Below are 18,710 nucleotides of genomic sequence, written 5' to 3' on the forward strand. Positions count from 1 at the left end.
TTTTTAAAAATATTTAGATATATATTTTTTTTCCTTTTTCTCTTTTTGTTAGTGTGTATGCTTCTTTGTGTGATTTTTGTCTGTATAGTTTTGCTTTTACCATTTGCCCTAAGGTTCTCTCTGTCCGTTTTTTTTTCTTTTTAGTATAGCTTTTAGCACTTGTAATTATTGGTGGATTTGATTTTTGGCTTGGTTGCTCTCTTCTTTCTTTCTTCCTTTCATTTTTTTCCTTTTATTATTACTTTATTTTATTTTTAATATTTTTGTAATTTTTTACTTTAATAACTTTTATTTTTTCTTTCTTTCTTTATTTTTTTTATCTTTTTTCTTCTGAGTCGTGTGGGTAACAGGGCCTTTGTGCTCCGGCTGGGTGTCAGACCTGTGTTTCTGAGGTGGGAGAGCTCAGTTCAGGACATTGGTCCGCCAGAGACCTCCCAGCTCCATGTAATATCAAACGGCAAAAGCTGTCCCAGAGATCTCCATCTCAACGTAAGACCCAGCTCCACTCAATGACCAGTGCAGGACACAATATGCTAAACAACTAGCAAGAGACAAACACAACCCCACCCATTAGCAGGGAGGCTGCCTAAAATCATAATAAGGTCACAGACAGCCGAAAACACAGCACAGGATGTGATCCTGCCCACCAGAAAGACAATATCCAGCCTCATCCATCAGAACACAGACACCATTTCCCTCCACCAGGAAGCCTACACAACGCACTGAACCAACCTTAGACACTGGGGGCAGACAACAAAAACAACAGGAACTATGAAACTGCAGCCTGCAAAAAGGAGACCCCAAACACAGTAAGTTAAGCAAAATGAGAAGACAGAGAAACACACACAACAGATGAAGGAGCAAGGAAATAATCCACAAAACCAAACAAATGAAGAGGAAATAGACAGTCTACCTGAAAAAGAATTCAGAGTAATGATAGTAAAGATGATCCAAAATCTTGGAAATAGAAAGGAGAAAATACGAGAAAGGTTTAACAAGGACCTAAAAGAACTAAAGAGCAAACAAACAATGTTTAACAACAAAATGAATGAAATTAAAAATTCTCTAGGAGGAATCAATAGCAGAAGAACTGAGGCAGAAGAACGGATAATTGACCTGGAAGTTAAAATAGTGGAAATAACTACCAGAGAGCTGAATAAAGAAAAAAGAATCAAAAGATTTGAGGACAGTCTCAGAGACTGCTGGGATAACATTAAATGCACCAACATTCGAATTATAGGGGTCTCAAAAGATGAAGAGAAAAAGAAAGGGACTGAGAAAATATTTGAAGAGATTATAGTTGAAAACGTCCCTAATATTGGAAAGGAAATAGTCAATGAAGTCTAATAAGTGTAGAGAGTCCCATACAGGATAAACCCAAGGAGAAACACGCCAAGACACATATTAATCAAACTAGCAAAAGTTAAATACAAATAAAAAATATTAAAAGCAGCAAGGAAAAAACAACAAATAACATACAAGGGAATCCCCATAAGGTTAACAGCTGATTTTTCAGCAGAAACTCTGCAAGCCAGAAGGGACTGGCAGGAAGTATTTAAAGTGATGAAAGGGAGAAACCTACAACCAAGATTACTCTACCCAGCAAAGATCTCATTCAGATATGACAGAGAAATTAAAACCTTTACAGAAAAGCAAAAGCTAAGAGAATTCAGCACCACCAAACCAGGTTTACAACAAATGCTAAAGGAACTTCTCTAGGCAGGAAACACAAGAGAAGGAAAAGAGATCTACAGTAACAAACCCAAAACAATTAAGAAAATGGGAATAGGAACATGCATATCACTAGTTACCTTAAATGTAAATGGATTAAATGCTCCAACCAAAAGACACAGACTGGCTGAATGGAGATAAAAATAAGACCCGTATATATACTGTCTACAAGAGACCCATTTCAGACCTAGGGACACATACAGACTGAAAGTGAGGGGATGGAAAAGATATTCCATGCAAATGGATATCAAAAGAAATCTGGAGTAGCAATTCTCCTATCAGAAAAAGTAGACTTTAAAGTAAAGACTATTACAAGAGACAAAGAAGGACACTACCTAAGGATCAAGGGATCGATCCAAGAAGAAGATATAACAATTGTAAATATTTATGCACGCAACATAGGAGCACCTCAAAACATAAGGCAAATGTTAACAGCCATAAAAGGGGAAATCAACAGTAACTCAATCATAGTAGGCGGTTTTAACACCCCACTTTCACCCATGGACAAATCATCCGAAATGAAAATAAAAAAGGAAACACAAGCTTTAAATGATACCTTAAACAAGATGGATTTAATTGATTTTTATAGGACATTCTATCCAAAAACAACAGAATACACATTCTTCTCAAGTCCTCATGGAACATTCTCCAGGATAGATCGTATCTTAGGTCACAAATCCAGCCTTGGTAAATTTTAGATAATTGAAATCGTATCAAGTTCCATGGCCCCGACAGGCGGGCGGGCTTCCCTGAGGAGGTGGGGAGGGGAGGGTTGGGCTGGCCAGCGGGCAGATGATGATGCTGATCTTCTGTGTGGCCCCCAACAGCATACAGAAGAGCACGCAGTTTGACCTGGCCTTTTTCAGGTTCCCACAGGATCCAGCCAGATGCCTGAAGTGGGTGGAGAATTGTAGGAGAGCAGACTTCAAAGATAAAACACCTGATCAACTAAATAAACATTATCAATATTGTGACAAACAGTTTGAGACTTCTGTGATCTGTAGAACTAGTCCTTATAGGAAAGTTCTTTGAGATAATGCGATACCAACAATATTTGATCTTACCAGCCATTTGAAAAATCCACACGGTAGACACAGAAAATGAATAAAAGAATTGAGTTAAGATCAAATCAGGACACTGAAACAGAAAAAAATTGATGAAACTTCTGAAGAGGAACCAAAACATAAGGAAATAAACAACAGCAATGCAGACGAAGGGGGTGAAGAGCAGGATGAAGACATTTTACCTTTAACCCTTGAAGAGAAGGAAAACAAAGAATACTTAAAATCTTTATTTGAAATTTTGATTCTTATGGGAAAACAAAACATACCTCTGGATGGACTTGAAGCTTCTGAAGTCCCAGAAGGTCTCTTTACTCCTGATAACTTTCAATCACTGCTGGAGTGCCAGATCAATTCTGGTGAAGAGGACCTGAGAAAGCGCTTTGAATCAACAGGAGTGAACACATTGTTCTGTTCGAAAACACAGCAGAAACAGATGCTAGAGATCTGTGAGAGCTGCATTTGGGAAGAAACTCTCAGGTAAGTGAGAGACTCTCACTTCTTTTCCATCGTCACTGACGACGTGGCGGACATAGCAGGGGAAGAGCACCTGCCTTTGTTGGTGAGGTTTGTTGATGAAGCTCACTACCTGAGAGAGGAATTTGTGGGCTTCCTGCCTTATGAAGCTGATGCAGAAATTTTGGCCGTGAAATTTCACACTACAATAACTGAGAAGTGGAGATTAAACATGGAGTACTGTCGTGGCCAGGCTTAGATTGTGTTCAGTGGATTTTCTTCCAAAATGAAAGTTGTTGCTTCTAGACTTTTAGAGAAGTATCCCCAAGCTATCTACACACTCTGCTCTTCCTGTGCCTTAAATATGTTGTTGGAATTATCAGTGTCTGTTATGGGAGTATCTGTCGCATTAGGAACAATTGAGGAAGTTTGTTGTTTTCTCCATCAATCACCACAACTGCTTTTAGAGCTTGACAATGTAATTTCTGTCCTATTTCAAAACAGTGAAGAAAGGGGCAAAGTACTGAAGGAAATTTGCCATTTCTAGTGGACAGGCAGGCATGATGCTTTTGAAATCTTAGTGGACCTCCTACAAGCACTTGTTTTATGTTTAGATGGTATAAATAATGACACATGTTAGATGGAATAACTGTATAGCTGGCCGACCATTTGTACTCTGTAGTGTGGTAACAGATTTTGATTTAATCATTACCACTGTTGGTTTTAAAAATGTTCTATCTTTTACAAGAGACTTTGAGAAAAATCTTCAGGGGCAAACTTCTGATGTCTTCTTTGCAGCCAGTAGTTTGACTGCAGTGCTGCAATCACTAAATGAAGTGATGGAAAATATCGAAGTTTATCATGAATTTTGGTTTGAGGAAGCCACACATTTGGCAACCAAACTTGATATTCAGATGAAATTCCCAGGGAAATTTCACAGGGCTCCACACAGTAACCTGGAATCTCAGCTAACCTCTGAGAGTTACTATAAAGAAACTCTAATGGAAACACAAAAGACCCCGAATAACCAAAGCAATCTTGAGAACGAAAAAAGGAACTGGAGGAATCAGGTTCCCTGACTTCAGACTATACTACAAAGCTACAGTTATCAAGACAGTATGGTATTGGCACAAAAACAGAAAGATAGATCAATGGAACAGGATAGAAAGCCCAGAGATAAACCCATGCACATATGGACACCTTATCTTTGATAAAGGTGGCAGAAATGTACAGTGGAGAAAGGACAGCCTCTTCAATAAGTGGTGCTGGGAAAACTGGACAGATACATGTAAAATTATGAGATTAGATCACTCCCTAACATCATACACAAAAATAAGCTCAAAATGGATTAAAGACCTAAATGTAAGGCCAGAAACTATCAAACTCTTAGAGAAAAACATAGGCAGAACACTCTATGACATCAATCACAGCAAGATCCTTTCTGACCCACCTCCTAGAGAAATGGTAATAAAAACAAAAATAAACAAATGGGACCTAATGAAACTTCAAAGCTTTTGCACAGCAAAGGAAACCATAAACAAGACCAAAAGACAACCCTCAGAATGGGAGAAAATATTTGCAAATGAAGCAACCAACAAAGGATTAATCTCCAAAACTTACAAGCAGCTCATGCAGCTCAATAACAAAAAAACAAACAACCCAATCCAAAAATGGGCAGAAGACCTAAATAGACATTTCTCCAAAGAAGATATACAGACTGCCAACAAACACATGAAAGAATGCTCAACATCATTCATCATTAGAGAAATGCAAATCAAAAGTACAATGAGATATCATCTCACACCAGTCAGAATGGCCATCATCAAAAAATCTAGAAACAATAAATGCTGGAGAGGGTGTGGAGAAAAGGGAACACTCTTGCACTGCTGGTGGGAATGTGAATTGGTTCAGCCACTATGGAGAACAGTATGGAGGTTCCTTAAAAAACTGCAAATAGAACTACCATATGACCCAGCAATCCCACTACTGGGCATATACCCTGAGAAAAACAAAATTCAAAAAGAGTCATGTACCAAAATGTTCATTGCAGCTCTATTTACAATAGCCCAGAGATGGAAACAACCTAAGTGCCCATCATCAGATGAATGGATAAAGAAGATGTGGCACATATATACAATGGAATATTACTCAGCCATAAAAAGAAACGAAATTGAGCTATTTGTAATGAGGTGGATAGAACTAGAGTCTGTCGTACAGAGTGAAGTAAGTCAGAAAGAAAAAGACAAATACCGTATGCTGACACATATATATGGAATTTAAGAAAACAAATGTCATGAAGAACCTAGAGGTAAGGCAGTAATAAAGACGCAGACCTCCTAGAGAACGGACTTGAGGTTATGAGGAGGGGGAAGTGTGAACTGTGACAGGGCGAGAGAGAGTCATGGACATATACACACTAACAAACGTAGTAAGGTAGATAGCTAGTGGGAAGCAGCCGCATGGCACAGGGATATTGGCTCGGTGCTTTGTGACAGCCTAGAGGGGTGGGATAGGGAGGGTGGGAGGGAGGGAGATGCAAGAGGGAAGACATATGGGAACATATGCTTATGTATGACTGATTCACTTTGTTATAAAGCAGAAACTAACACACCATTGTAAAGCAATTATACCCCAATAAAGATGTTTAAAAACAACAACAACAACAACAACACCAAAAAAGAAACTCTAAGTGTTCCAACAGTGGAACACATTATTCAGGAACTGAAAGGTATATCCTCAGAACAGCACCTCAGAGCTCTTAAATGCTTATCTCTGATACTCTCTGTCATGGAACAGCTCAAATTCAATACGTCAGAGGAGCATCATGCTGACATGTACAACAGTGATTTACCTAATCCTGACACATGCTCTGCTGAGCTGCATTGTTGCGGAATCAAGTGGAAACACAGAGGGAAAGATATAGAACTTCCATCCACTATTTTATGAAGCCCTTCATCTGCCAGACATCAAGATTTTTCCTAATGTTTATGCATTGCTGAAGGTCCTATGTATTCTTCCTCTGATGAAGGTTGAGAACCAACGCTATGAAAATGGGCAAAAGTGTCTCAAAGCATACCCGAGGAATACTTTGACAGACCAAATGTCAAGTAACTTAGCTTTCCTTAACATAAAATTTGATATAAAACAACATTTGGATTTAATGGTGGATACATATATAAAACTATATACAAGTAAGTCAGAGCTTCCTACAGGTAATTCAGAAACCATTGAAAATACCTAAGAGACTTTTAAAATAGGCGTTCTCTTATATTTGATATTTGAAAAAAATCTGTAAGAAATTTGAAAATATCTTACAGAAAAGTTGTAAGGTGTACGTAGGCCACTTAATCACTGAATATCTTGACCTGTAGGCTTCCCATTGAGACATTAGTCATTGATAATCTGCCTGTCTAAATGACCCATTTGAAGTCCCATGCTTTGGAGACCTAACTGTTCTTTCAGAAGATAGCATTGAAAGTACCATATTACGCTCTGTGATCTCTGCTAATGGCATTTTGGAACTGTATGAGTTAAGTCATTTTAGACATAACATTAATCACTGTGGATCCAACTGTCAGATAGTGAGTTATCAGTTCTTTGAAGAAATAAATTTTGAGGAGGTACAAGAGGAAGGAATACATTTTATAAAACATTACAATGAAACTCATGACTGACCTTTGAATAGTAGGAGTTTTAAGTATGCTGTTAAATACCTGTAAGGGACCGTTAAGAAAATTATCAGACTCTGAGACAAACGTCTGAGCTTGCCAAACAAGGATTTCAGTGTAGATTTTGTTTTTATCAAATGAAGTTGAAGGAATAAATTATAGTTAAATTTGAATGGAAGAGCCTGCCATTGTTGTTCCACATCTGATTGTTGCTGCTTACATTCCTTTATTGAGCCTAGATCTTCATAAGCTTTTTGACAGGTATATTTTGAACACTTCTGTTTCATGGTCAAGACAGGATCACAAGCCATGGATATTAACAACTGATTTGTCTGTTTTCTTTTGCCTTTTTCCATGACTGTATATACTGCCTCATCTTGATTTACAACCAAAACCTAGAAAACCTACAAAAATAAGTGTTTTATGGTTTATCTAGGAATAATACAGAAAATATTGCTGTTATTTTTGGTGAAGAAAATCAATTTTGTATAGTTTACTTCAACCTAAATAAAATGTGAATTTTGTTTAAAAATGAAGAAACAAAAAAACACAAGAAATAGTACCAAGTATCTTTTCCAACCACAACACTATGAGACTAGATATCAATTATGGAAAAAAAATCTGTAAAAAATACAAACACATGGAGGCTGAACAATACTGAACAATACTACTAAATAACCAAGAGATCACTGAAGAAATCAAAGAGGAAATCAAAAAGTCCCTGGAAACAAATGACAATGAAGACACAACAACCGAAAACATATGGGATGCAGCAAAAGCAGTTCTAAGAGGGAAGTTTATAGCAATACAATCCTACCTCAATAAACAAGAAACAGCTCAAATAAACAACCTAAACTTACACCTAAAACAATTAGAAAAAGAAGAGCAAAAAATCTCCAAACTTAGCAAAAGGAAAGAAATCATAAAGACCAGATCAGAAATAAATGAAAAAGAAATGAAGGAAACAAATGCAAAGATCAATAAAACTAAAAGCTGCTTCTTTGAGAAGACAAAATTGATAAACCATTAACCAGACTTACCAAGAAAAAAAAGGGAGAAGACTCAAATCAATATAATTAGAAATGAAAAAGGAGATGTAACAACTGACACTGAAGAAATACAAAGGATCATGAAAGATTACTACAAGCAACTCTATACCAATAAAATGGACAACCTGGAAAAGATGGACTAATTCTTAGAAAAGAACAAAGTTCTGAGACTGAACCAGGAAGAAACAGAAAATATAAACAGATCAATCACAAGCACTGAAATTGAGACTGTGATTAAAAATATTCCAACAAACAAAATCCCAGGACCAGATGGCTTCACAGGTGAATTCTACCAAACACTTAGAGAACAACTAACACCCATCCTTCTCAAACTCTATCAAAATATAAAAGAGAGAGGAACACTCCCAAACTCATTATACAAGGCCACCATCACCCTGACACCAAAATCAGACAAAGATGTCACAAAGAAAGAAAACTACAGGCCAAATCACTGATGAACATACATGTAAAAATCCTCAGGAAAGTACTAGCAAAAATAATCTAATAGCACATTAAAAGGATTACACACCATGATCAAGTGGGGTTTATCCCAGGAATGCAAGGATTCTTCAATATACGCAAATCAATCAATGTGATAAACCATATTAACAAACTGACAGAGAAAAACAACACCATCATCTCAATGATGCAGAAAAAGCTTTCAACAATATTCAATACACATTTATGATAAAAAACTATCCAGAAAGTAGGCATAGAGGGAACTTACCTCAACATAATAAAGGCCAAAAATGACAAACACACAGTCAACATGATTCTCAGTGATGCAAACTGAAAACATTTCCAAAAAGATCAGGAACAAGACAAGGTTGCCCACTCTCACCATTATTATTCAACATAGTTTTGGAAGTTTTAGCCATAGCAATCACAGAAGAAAAAGATATAGAAGGAATCCAGAACAGAAAAGAAGAATTAAAACTGTCACTGTTTGCAGGTGACATGATATTATCCATAGAGAATCCTAAAGATGTGCTAGAAAACTACTAGAGTTAATCAATGAATTTGGTAAACTAGCAGGATACAAAATTAATGCACAGAAATTTCTTGCATTCCTATACACTAATGATGAAAAATCTGAAAGGGAAATTAAGGAAACACTACTATTTACCATTGAAAAAGAAAGAATAAAATGCCTAGGAATAAACATACCTAAGGAGACAAAAGACCTGTATGCAGTAAATTATAAGACACTGATGAAAGAAATTAAAGATGATACAAGCAGATGGAGAGATATACCATGTTCTTGTATTGGAAGAATCAACATTCTGAAAATGACTATACTACCCAAAGCAATCTACAAATTCAATCACTATCAAACTACCAATGCCATTTTCCACGGAACCAGAACAAAAATTTCACAATTTGTATGGAAACACAAAAGACCCAGAATAGCCAAAGCAATCTTAAGAAAGAAAAACGGAGCTGGAGGAATCAGATTACCAGACTTCAGACTATACTACAAAGCTACAGTCATCAAGACAGTATGGTACTGGCACAAAAACAGAAAGATAGATCAATGGAACAGGAGAGAAAGCTCATAGATAAACCCACACACATATGGTCACCTAATTTTTGATAAAGGTGGCAAGAATATACAATGGAGAGAAGACAGCCTCTTCAATTAGTGGTGCTGGGAAAACTGGACAGCTACATGTAAAATAATGAAATTAAAACACTCCCTAACACCATACACAAAAAATGAACTTAAAATGGATTAAAGACCTAAATGTAAGACTATAAAACTCCTAGAGGAAAACACAGGCAGAGCACTCTATGACATAAATCACAGGAAGATCCTTTTTGATCCACCTCCTAGAGAAATGGAAATAAAACCAAAAATAAACAAATGGAACCTAATGAAACTTAAAAGCTTTTGCGCAGCAAAGGACAACATAAACGGGACAAAAAACAACCCTCAGAATGGGAGAAAATATTTGAAAATGAAGCAACTGACAAAAAATTAATCTCCAAAATGTACAAGCAGCTTATGCAGCTCAATATCAAAAAAACAAATGACCCAATCCAAAAATGGGCAGAGAATCTAAAGAGACATTTCTCCAAAGAAGGCATACAGATGGCCAACAAACCCATGAAAGGATGCTCAACATCACTAATCATTAGAGAAATGCAAATCCAAACCACAATGAGGCATCACCTCACACCACTCTGAATGGCCATCATCAAAAAATCTACAAACTATAAATGCTGGAGAGAGTGTGGAAAAAGGGAACCCTCTTGCACTGTTTGTGGGAATGTAAATTGGTACAGCCACTATGGAGAACAGTATGCAGGTTCCTTAAAGAACAAGCAGTAGAACTACCATATGACCCAGCAATCCCACTACTGGACATATACCCTGAGAAAACCATATTTCAAATGAGTCATGTACCACAATGTTCATTACAACTCTATTTACAATAGCCAGGACATGGAAGTAACCTAAGTGTCCATCAACAGATGAATGGATAAAGAAGATATGGCACATATATACAATGGAATATTACTCAGTCATAAAAAGAAACAAAATTGAATCATTTGTAGAGAGGTGGATGGACCTAGAGTATGTCATACAGAGTGAAGTAAGTCAGAAAGAGAAAACAAATACCGTATGCTAACACATATACATGGAATGTAAAAAAAAAAATGTTTCTGAAGAACCTAGGGGAAGAACAGTAATAAAGACGTAGATGTAGAGAATGGACTTGAGGACATGGAGAGGGGGAAGTGTAAGCTGGGATGAAGTGAGAGAGTAGCATGGACATATATACACTACCAAATGTAAAATAGATAGCTAGTGGAAAGCAGACACATAGAACAGGGAGATCAGCTTGGTGCTTTCTGACCACCTAGAGGGGTGGGATAGGGAGGGTGGGAGGGAGACACAAAAGAGAGGAGATATGGGGATATATGTATACGTATAGCTGATTCACTTTGTTGTAAAGCAGAAACTAACACACCATTGTAAAGCAATTATACTCCAATAAAAATGTTTAAAAAATAATTTAAAAGGATAACCAAAAATAAATAAATAAATAAATAAAGGAGATATGGACAATAATTCAATAATAGTAGGAATCTTTATCATCCCATTGACATCATTGGACAGATCATCCAGACAGAAAATCAATAAGGTGACAGAGGTTCTAAATGACACAATAGACCAGTTGAACTTAATGGATATCTATAGGGCACTACATCCAAAAAGAACAGAATGCACATTCTTTTCAAGTATGCATGGGATGTTTTCTTGGATGCACCACAGAGTGGGTCAGAAAACAAGCCTCTAACAAATTTATGAGGATAGAAATTACTTCACGTATCTTTTCTGACCACAGTGATATGAAACCAGAAATCAACCCCTCTAAGAAAAATGGGAAAATAGTAAACACTTCGGGACTAAACAGCATGTTACTGAAAATCCAATGAGACAACCATGGAATCAAAGAAGAAATCATAAAATACCTCAAGACACATGAAAATGAAAACAGAACCTCACAAAACCCATGGGATGCAGCAAAAGCAATTCTAAGTATGAAATTCATAGTGATACTTAGTGGTCTTCATCAAAAGATACATAGTGGTCTTCATCAAAAAACAAGAAAAATCTCAAATGAGCAACCCAAGGTACTACATAAAAGACTTAGAAAAAGGAGAACAAATAAAACCTAAAGTCAGCCACAGTCTTCACAGAGAGTTGCCACGGTTTCCTACTTCAACATTGCTTGGACAGAACAGGGCTAGCTCTCACCACCACCTTTCAGCACACTCCAACTGCCCCAAGGTCCCCGCTGCCACTCCAGTGCTGCACAGCCACCATCATCACCGCCAACACTGCCTCTCCTCAGCCACCCACCATGATAACCATGTTCCCCTCCCAGGTGCATCAGAACAACCACCAGGACTCAGAGGCCACCATCAACTGCCAGATCAACGTGGAGCTCTATACCTCCTACGTCTTCCTGTCCATGTCATACTATTTTGACTGTGATGATGTGACTTTGAAGAACTTCACCAAATGCTTTCTTCTCCAATCTCTTGAGAGGGAACATGCTGAGAAACTGATGAAGCTGCAGAACCAACTGGGTGGCGAAATCTTCTTTCAGCATATCAAGAAACCAGACCATGATGACTCAGAGAATGGGCTGCATACAATGGAATGTGCACTACACTTGGAAAAAAGTGTGAATCAGTCGCTACTGGAACTGCACAAGCTGGACACTGACAAAAATGACCACCATTTGTGTGACTTAATTGAGACTCATTACCTGAAGGAGCAGGTGAAATCCATCAAAGAATTAGGTGACCATGTTAACAACTTGCATAAGATGGGGGCCACCAAATGTGGCATGGCAAAGCATTTCTTTGACAAGCACACCCTGGGAAACACTGATAACAAGAGCTAAGCTCTAGGTTGGCTTTCCATAGCAAGAGGGGTGACTTCCTTTGTCACCAATGCAGTGCCTGCATATTTGGGTTACTTTTACCTTTTCTATAAGTTGTACCAAAATATCTACAAGTTCTTTCCTTAGTACCATTCCTTCAAATAAAGTAATTTGGTACTCCCCCCACAAAAAATACCTAAAGTCAGCAGAAGGAAGGAAATAATAAAGATCAGAGATGAAATAAAATAGAGTTCAAAATAACCATAGAATAGATCAATGAAACAAGAGATGGTTTTTTGAAAAGATAAACAAAATCAACATACCTCTACCCAGGCTCATCAAGAAGAAACACCCTCAAAAAAAAATGAAAGAAAAGAAATAAGAACTGATACCACAGAAATACAAAAATCATAAAACAATACTATGAGCCGTTATGTGTCAACAAGTTGGACAACCCAGAAGAAGTTGACAAGTTTGTAGAAACAGAAAGCTTTCCAATACTGAGTCAAGAGGAGACAGACACTTTGAACAGACTGATCACTAAAAGTGAAATAGAATATGTAATCAAAAAAAACCAAAAAAACTCCCTCCAAACGAAAGTACAGGACTGGATGGCTTCACTGGGGAATTTTAACAAACATACAAAGAACTTATAGCTATCCTTTTCAAACTATTACAAAAAATTGAAGAGGAGGGACCGCTCTCATATTCATTCTATGAAGCCACCATAACCCTGATAACAAAACAAAAGACACTACAAAACAGAAAATTACAGGCCAACATCTATTTTTAATGAATATAGATGCAACAATCCTCAACAAAATATTAGGAAACAGAATCGTACATCAAAAACAATACATAAAAAATACCATACACCATGATCAAGTTGGATTCATTCCAAGGTTGCAAGGATGGTTCAACATAAGCAAATCAATCAAAGTGATATACCACATTAACAAAAGGAAAGACAAAAGCCACATAATCATCTCAATAGATGCAGTAAAATCATTTGACAAAATTTAACATCCATTCTAGATAAAAACTCTCACTGAAATGGGTATAGAGGGACCATATCTACACATAATAAAAGTCATTTATGACAAAGCCACAACCAACATAATACTCAACAGTGAAAAACTGAAAGCCTTCCCATTAAAGTTAGGAATGAGGCAAGAATGCCCACTCTTACCACTCCTATTCAACATAGTATTGGAAATCCTAGCCATAGCAATCAGACAAGAAAAAGGAAAAATATATATATCTAAATTGAAAGGAAGAAGTAAGACTGTCACTATTGGTAGATGACATGATACTTTACATAGGAAACCCTAAAGTTTCCATACAGAATCTATTAGAACTAATAAATGAATTCAGTAAGGTTGCAGGATACAAGGTTAATATAAAGAATTTGTTACACTTTTTACACTAACAATGAAATTTCAGAAAAGGAAGGTTAAAAAACCAAAAATCTCATTTAAAATCACATGAAAAAGAAATACCTAGGAATAAATTTAACCAAGGAAGTGAAAGACCTGTATGCTGAAAACAGTAAAACATTGACAAAGTATATTGAAGATGATTCAAAGAAATATAAAGACATCACATGCTCTAGGATTGGAAGAATTAATATGGTTAAAATGGCCATGCTACCCAAAGCAACCTACAGATTTAATGCAATCCCTATCAAAATACTTATGACAGGGCTTCCCTGGTGGCGCAGTGGTTGAGAGTCCGCCTGCTGATGCAGGGGACATGGGTTCGTGCCCTGGTCCGGGAAGATCCCACGTGCCGCGGAGCGGCTGGGCCTGTGAGCCATGGCCGCTGATCCTGCGCGTCCGGAGCCTGTGCTCTGCAATGGGAGAGGCCACAACAGTGAGAGGCCCACGTACAGCAAAAAAAAAAAAAATAATACTCATGACATTCTACATATAACTAGAACAAATATCTTAAAATTTATATGGAACCACAAAAGACCAAGAATTGCCAAAGCAATCATAAGGAAAAAATAAAGCTGGAGGCATAACCCTTCCAGACTTCAGACTATACTACAGAACTACAGTAATCAAAACAGCATGGTTTTGGCCCCAAACAGACATATAGCTCAATGGAACAGAACAGAGAGTCCAGAAATAAACCCGCTCACCTGTGGTCTATCTATGTCAAAGGAGGCAATAATATACAATGGAAAAAAGACAATCTCTACAACAAGTGGTGTTGAGAAAACTGGACAGTTACATGTAAATCAATGAAATTAGACCACTCCCTCACACCATATATAAAAATAAAATCAAAACAATTTAATGACCTAAATATAAGACATGACACCATAAAACTCTTAGAAGAGAACATAGGCAAAACATTCTTGAGTATAAATTGTAGCAATATTTTCCTAGATCTGTCTCCCAAGGCAAAAGAAATAAAAGCAAAAGTAAGAAGTGGGACCCAATCAAACATACAACTTTTTCAGAACAAAGGAAACCATCAATAAAATGAAAAGACAGGGCATCCCTAGTGGTGCAGTGGTTGAGAGTCTGCCTGCCGATGCAAGGGACACAGGTTCATGCCCCAGTCCGGGAAGATCCCACATGCCACAGAGTGGCTGGGCCCATGAGCCATGGCCGCTGAGCCTGCACGTCTGAAGCCTGTGCTCTGCAATGGGAGAGGCCACAACAGTGAGAGGCCCATGTACTGCAAAAAAAAAAAAAAAAAAAGAAAAGACAACCTACAAAATAGGAAAAAATATATTTGATATTTGCAAATGATGCAACTGACAAGGGCTTAATATCCAAAATATACAAACAACTCATAAAACTCAATATTGAGAAAATGAACAACCCAATCAGAAGATGGACAGAAGACCTAAATATACATTTTTCCAAAGAAGACATACAGATGGCCAATGGACACATAAAAAGATGTTCAGCATCATTAATTATTAGAGAAATGGAAATCAAAATCACAATGATGTATCACCTCACACTGGCCAGAATAGCTATCTTCAAAAAGTCTACAAATAATAAATACTGGAGAGAGTGTGGAGGAAAGGATGCCCTCCTACACTCTTGGTGGGAATGTAAATTGGTGTAGCCGTTATGGAAATCAGTATGGAGTTTCCTTTAAAAAACTAAAAATACAGCTACTATATGATCCAGCAATCCCACTCCTGGGTACATATCTGGAAAAAATGAAAACACTAATTTGAATAGATACATGCACTCCATTGTTCATCACAGCACTATTTTTTTTTTTTTGGCTGCACTGCACAGCATGCAGGATCTTCCCTGACCAGGGATCGAACCCATGCCCCCTGTAGTGAAAATGTGGCATCTTAACCACTGGACTGTCAGAGAAGTCCATAGCAGTACTCTTTATAATAACCAAGACATGGAAAGAACCCAAGTGCCCATCAACAGAGGATTGGCTTAAGAAGATGTGATATATGCATATATATATATATATATATAAAATATATATATATGCACACATACACACACACACACACTGGAATATTTATCTGCCATAAAAAAGAATGAAATATTGCCATTTGCAGCAACATGGATGGAGCTAGATAATATCATACTTAGTGAAGTAAGTCAGATAAAGACAAATATTATATTCTGTCACTTATATGTGGAATCTTAAAAGTAATACAAATGAATCTATATATGAAACAGAGGCACAGACATAGAAAAAAAACTTGTGGTTACCAAAATGGGGGGTGGGATGGGATAAATTCAGAGTGTGGGATTAACAGATACAAACTACTATACATAAAATAGGTAAGCAACAAAGATTAACTGTATAGCACAGGGAATTATATTCAATATCTTGTAATAACCTATAACGGAAACATGTGAAATACAAATATGTATTTGTATATATAATATATATCTAAATCACTTTGCTGTATACTTAAAACTAACACAATATTGTAAATCAACTGTACTTCAATTTAAAAAAAGAGAGAAAATCTTCAGGATCTAGAACTAGGCAACAAGTCTGTAAACTTGACACCAAAAGAACAATCTGTAAATGGTAAAGTTGATCAATTGTACCTCTTCACAATTAGAAACTTTTGCTCTGTGAAAAACTCTCAGAAGAGAATGAAAAGACAGGCTACAGACTGGGGGAAAGTATCTGTAAATCACATATCTGACAAAGGACTTGAATCTAGACAAATTGGTAATTGCCAAAGGTTACATTTGGAAGAGAGTATAAGTATAAAGAGAAATCTCTTTGGGGTGATCGAACAGTTCTGTATCCTGATTGTAATGGTGGTTACACAAATTTCAACATATGATAATTTTATAGAACTATACACAAAAAATAAATAAAGGAAGAAAGGGAGGAAAGGGTGTCATACTATGGGTTTGACATTGTATATAAGTTACATAAGATGTCATTGGGGGAAGCTGGGTGAAAGGTACATAGCATTTAATCCATACTGTTTTTGAAAGTTCTATATGAGTATGAAATTATTTCAAAAATTTTTTTAAAGTTCTAGTCTGTCAAGAGATGTGCATTCTAGTCTGAGTTGTCTAAGGCAAACTCTCTGAATTCCAGTTTCCTCAACAGTAAAATGTAAAGAATTTTATTTGTCATACCTATCCAATAAAAGTGTTAGTAACACTTAACAATTGAGAATAAAATTGATATGAAAATACTCTGAACTGTTATGTTTTGTACAAATGTACTTTTTATGCCCTAATTACTTTGTTATGGAAATACCTAATTCCAAGAACTGGATGTCTCTTGACATTTCTACTCCAAATGTGAAATATGTTTTCTCTCACTCAAGTTTTTGTTTAACAAGTATATCATATAGAATAAATTCCACTTGACTAGGGAGGTGGGAAATTCAAGCAAGAACATAATGTTTATTTCTTTGGTACATTTAAACTTTATTTCCAATCACAATCAGCATATATTACAAAAAGCCATCACTTATTAGGCAGGTATAATTTAACTAAGTTATACATGCAAAAATTTCTGAAATCAGATGTGGAGAATGTTTATGTCAGAATTGTTTTCCCCTTAAGAAAACACAGCTTGCTACTAATTAATTAAATAACTGATGCAAACATTCTAAAAGCTGAGCTACTTTTCTGCACTAGCTCCTCCCTTTTGTGTTGTTTTAGCTTTTATTTTGTGAATTATGGGAAAATGTTTGGTATACTTGGCATACTTGGTATACTTGTTATTGTGTTACTTTAGATTAAAATTTATGGCCCCGGGCTTCCCTGGTGGCGCAGTGGTTGAGAGTCCGCCTGCCGATGCAGGGGACATGGGTTCGTGCCCCGGTCCGGGAAGATCCCACATGCCACGGAGCGGCTAGGCCCATGAGCCATGGCCGCTGAGCCTGCGCATCCAGGGCCTGTGCTCCGCAGTGAGAGGCCTGTGTACCGCAAAAAAAAACCCCAAAACCCCAAAAAATTTATGGCCCCAACTTGATCCATCTCTTGTGTAAACACAGTCATAAAAAAAAATACATTCTACAAGAACTGAAACTTAAGCCAAATATTCCTTTAAATCTTTGTTCAGCCCTTTTCCTACTGGACTGTGCTGATTCCTGAATTCAGACTTGAGGGCTGAAAGCCAAATAAGTCAATCATTTTACTTGGAGGAAAATAGACCCCTTGAGCATCAGTGGCAGAACTTATTTTCTGACCAGCAATTCATTCACAAGAGCAGGTTTCACTTTGTGACCTAATTTCAATGAGTCTATTAAATGTATTACAAATTTGCAAAAAACTCAATGTTTCTAAATATAATTTTGTAATAAATAAAATAGCTACATAATAATTGCTTTCTTTTTAATTAATGAAATTACAAAAGTTTCCACTCCATACCCTCATTAGTTTGTCTGGATTGCTGTAACTGCACTAAATTTAATATATGTGCCAGCGAAACTCCTCAGGTCTTCTATTGCCCATTTTCAAATGAAACTTCTCTTGCATCTCAAATATAACATAAAATATCAAAAATAAAACATTAATACATCTATATAACATATTTACAGTTGAGACCATCTCAGTAAAATATTTTCATCTTTTATTAGAATATTCAACTCTCATTTACATACAAGTGGTATTACTATCCACTATAATTTTATCATATTCTAACTACCTCATGGATGAGTTTTTCAGTTATATTTCCAAACTTATTTGCCATCACTCCCTTTTGTGATTACTCATCACATCCCCAACATGCCTCAAACTTCCCCTTGTCTGGAAAGATACTTTCTCCCTTACTCAGATACTTGGATATTACTAATCCTTCAGAACCCTACTTAAAAGTCTTTCTCTGCTCCATTTCATCCTCACCCAAATTAGAAATAAATCTTCT

At 36.7% G+C, this 18,710-nt stretch overlaps 2 pseudogenes; both read left to right on the forward strand.

Annotated features, from left to right (window-relative positions):
* Window positions 1–2,529: 2,529 nt before the first annotated feature.
* On the forward strand, window positions 2,530–6,489 carry LOC141277633 (52 kDa repressor of the inhibitor of the protein kinase-like; annotated as a pseudogene).
* A 5,348-nt stretch (window positions 6,490–11,837) lies between these two features.
* On the forward strand, window positions 11,838–12,386 carry LOC101330870 (ferritin heavy chain pseudogene; annotated as a pseudogene).
* Window positions 12,387–18,710: the final 6,324 nt, after the last annotated feature.

Source organism: Tursiops truncatus, chromosome X (genome assembly GCF_011762595.2).
Source record: "Tursiops truncatus isolate mTurTru1 chromosome X, mTurTru1.mat.Y, whole genome shotgun sequence".
Lineage (NCBI taxonomy): Eukaryota > Metazoa > Chordata > Mammalia > Artiodactyla > Delphinidae > Tursiops > Tursiops truncatus.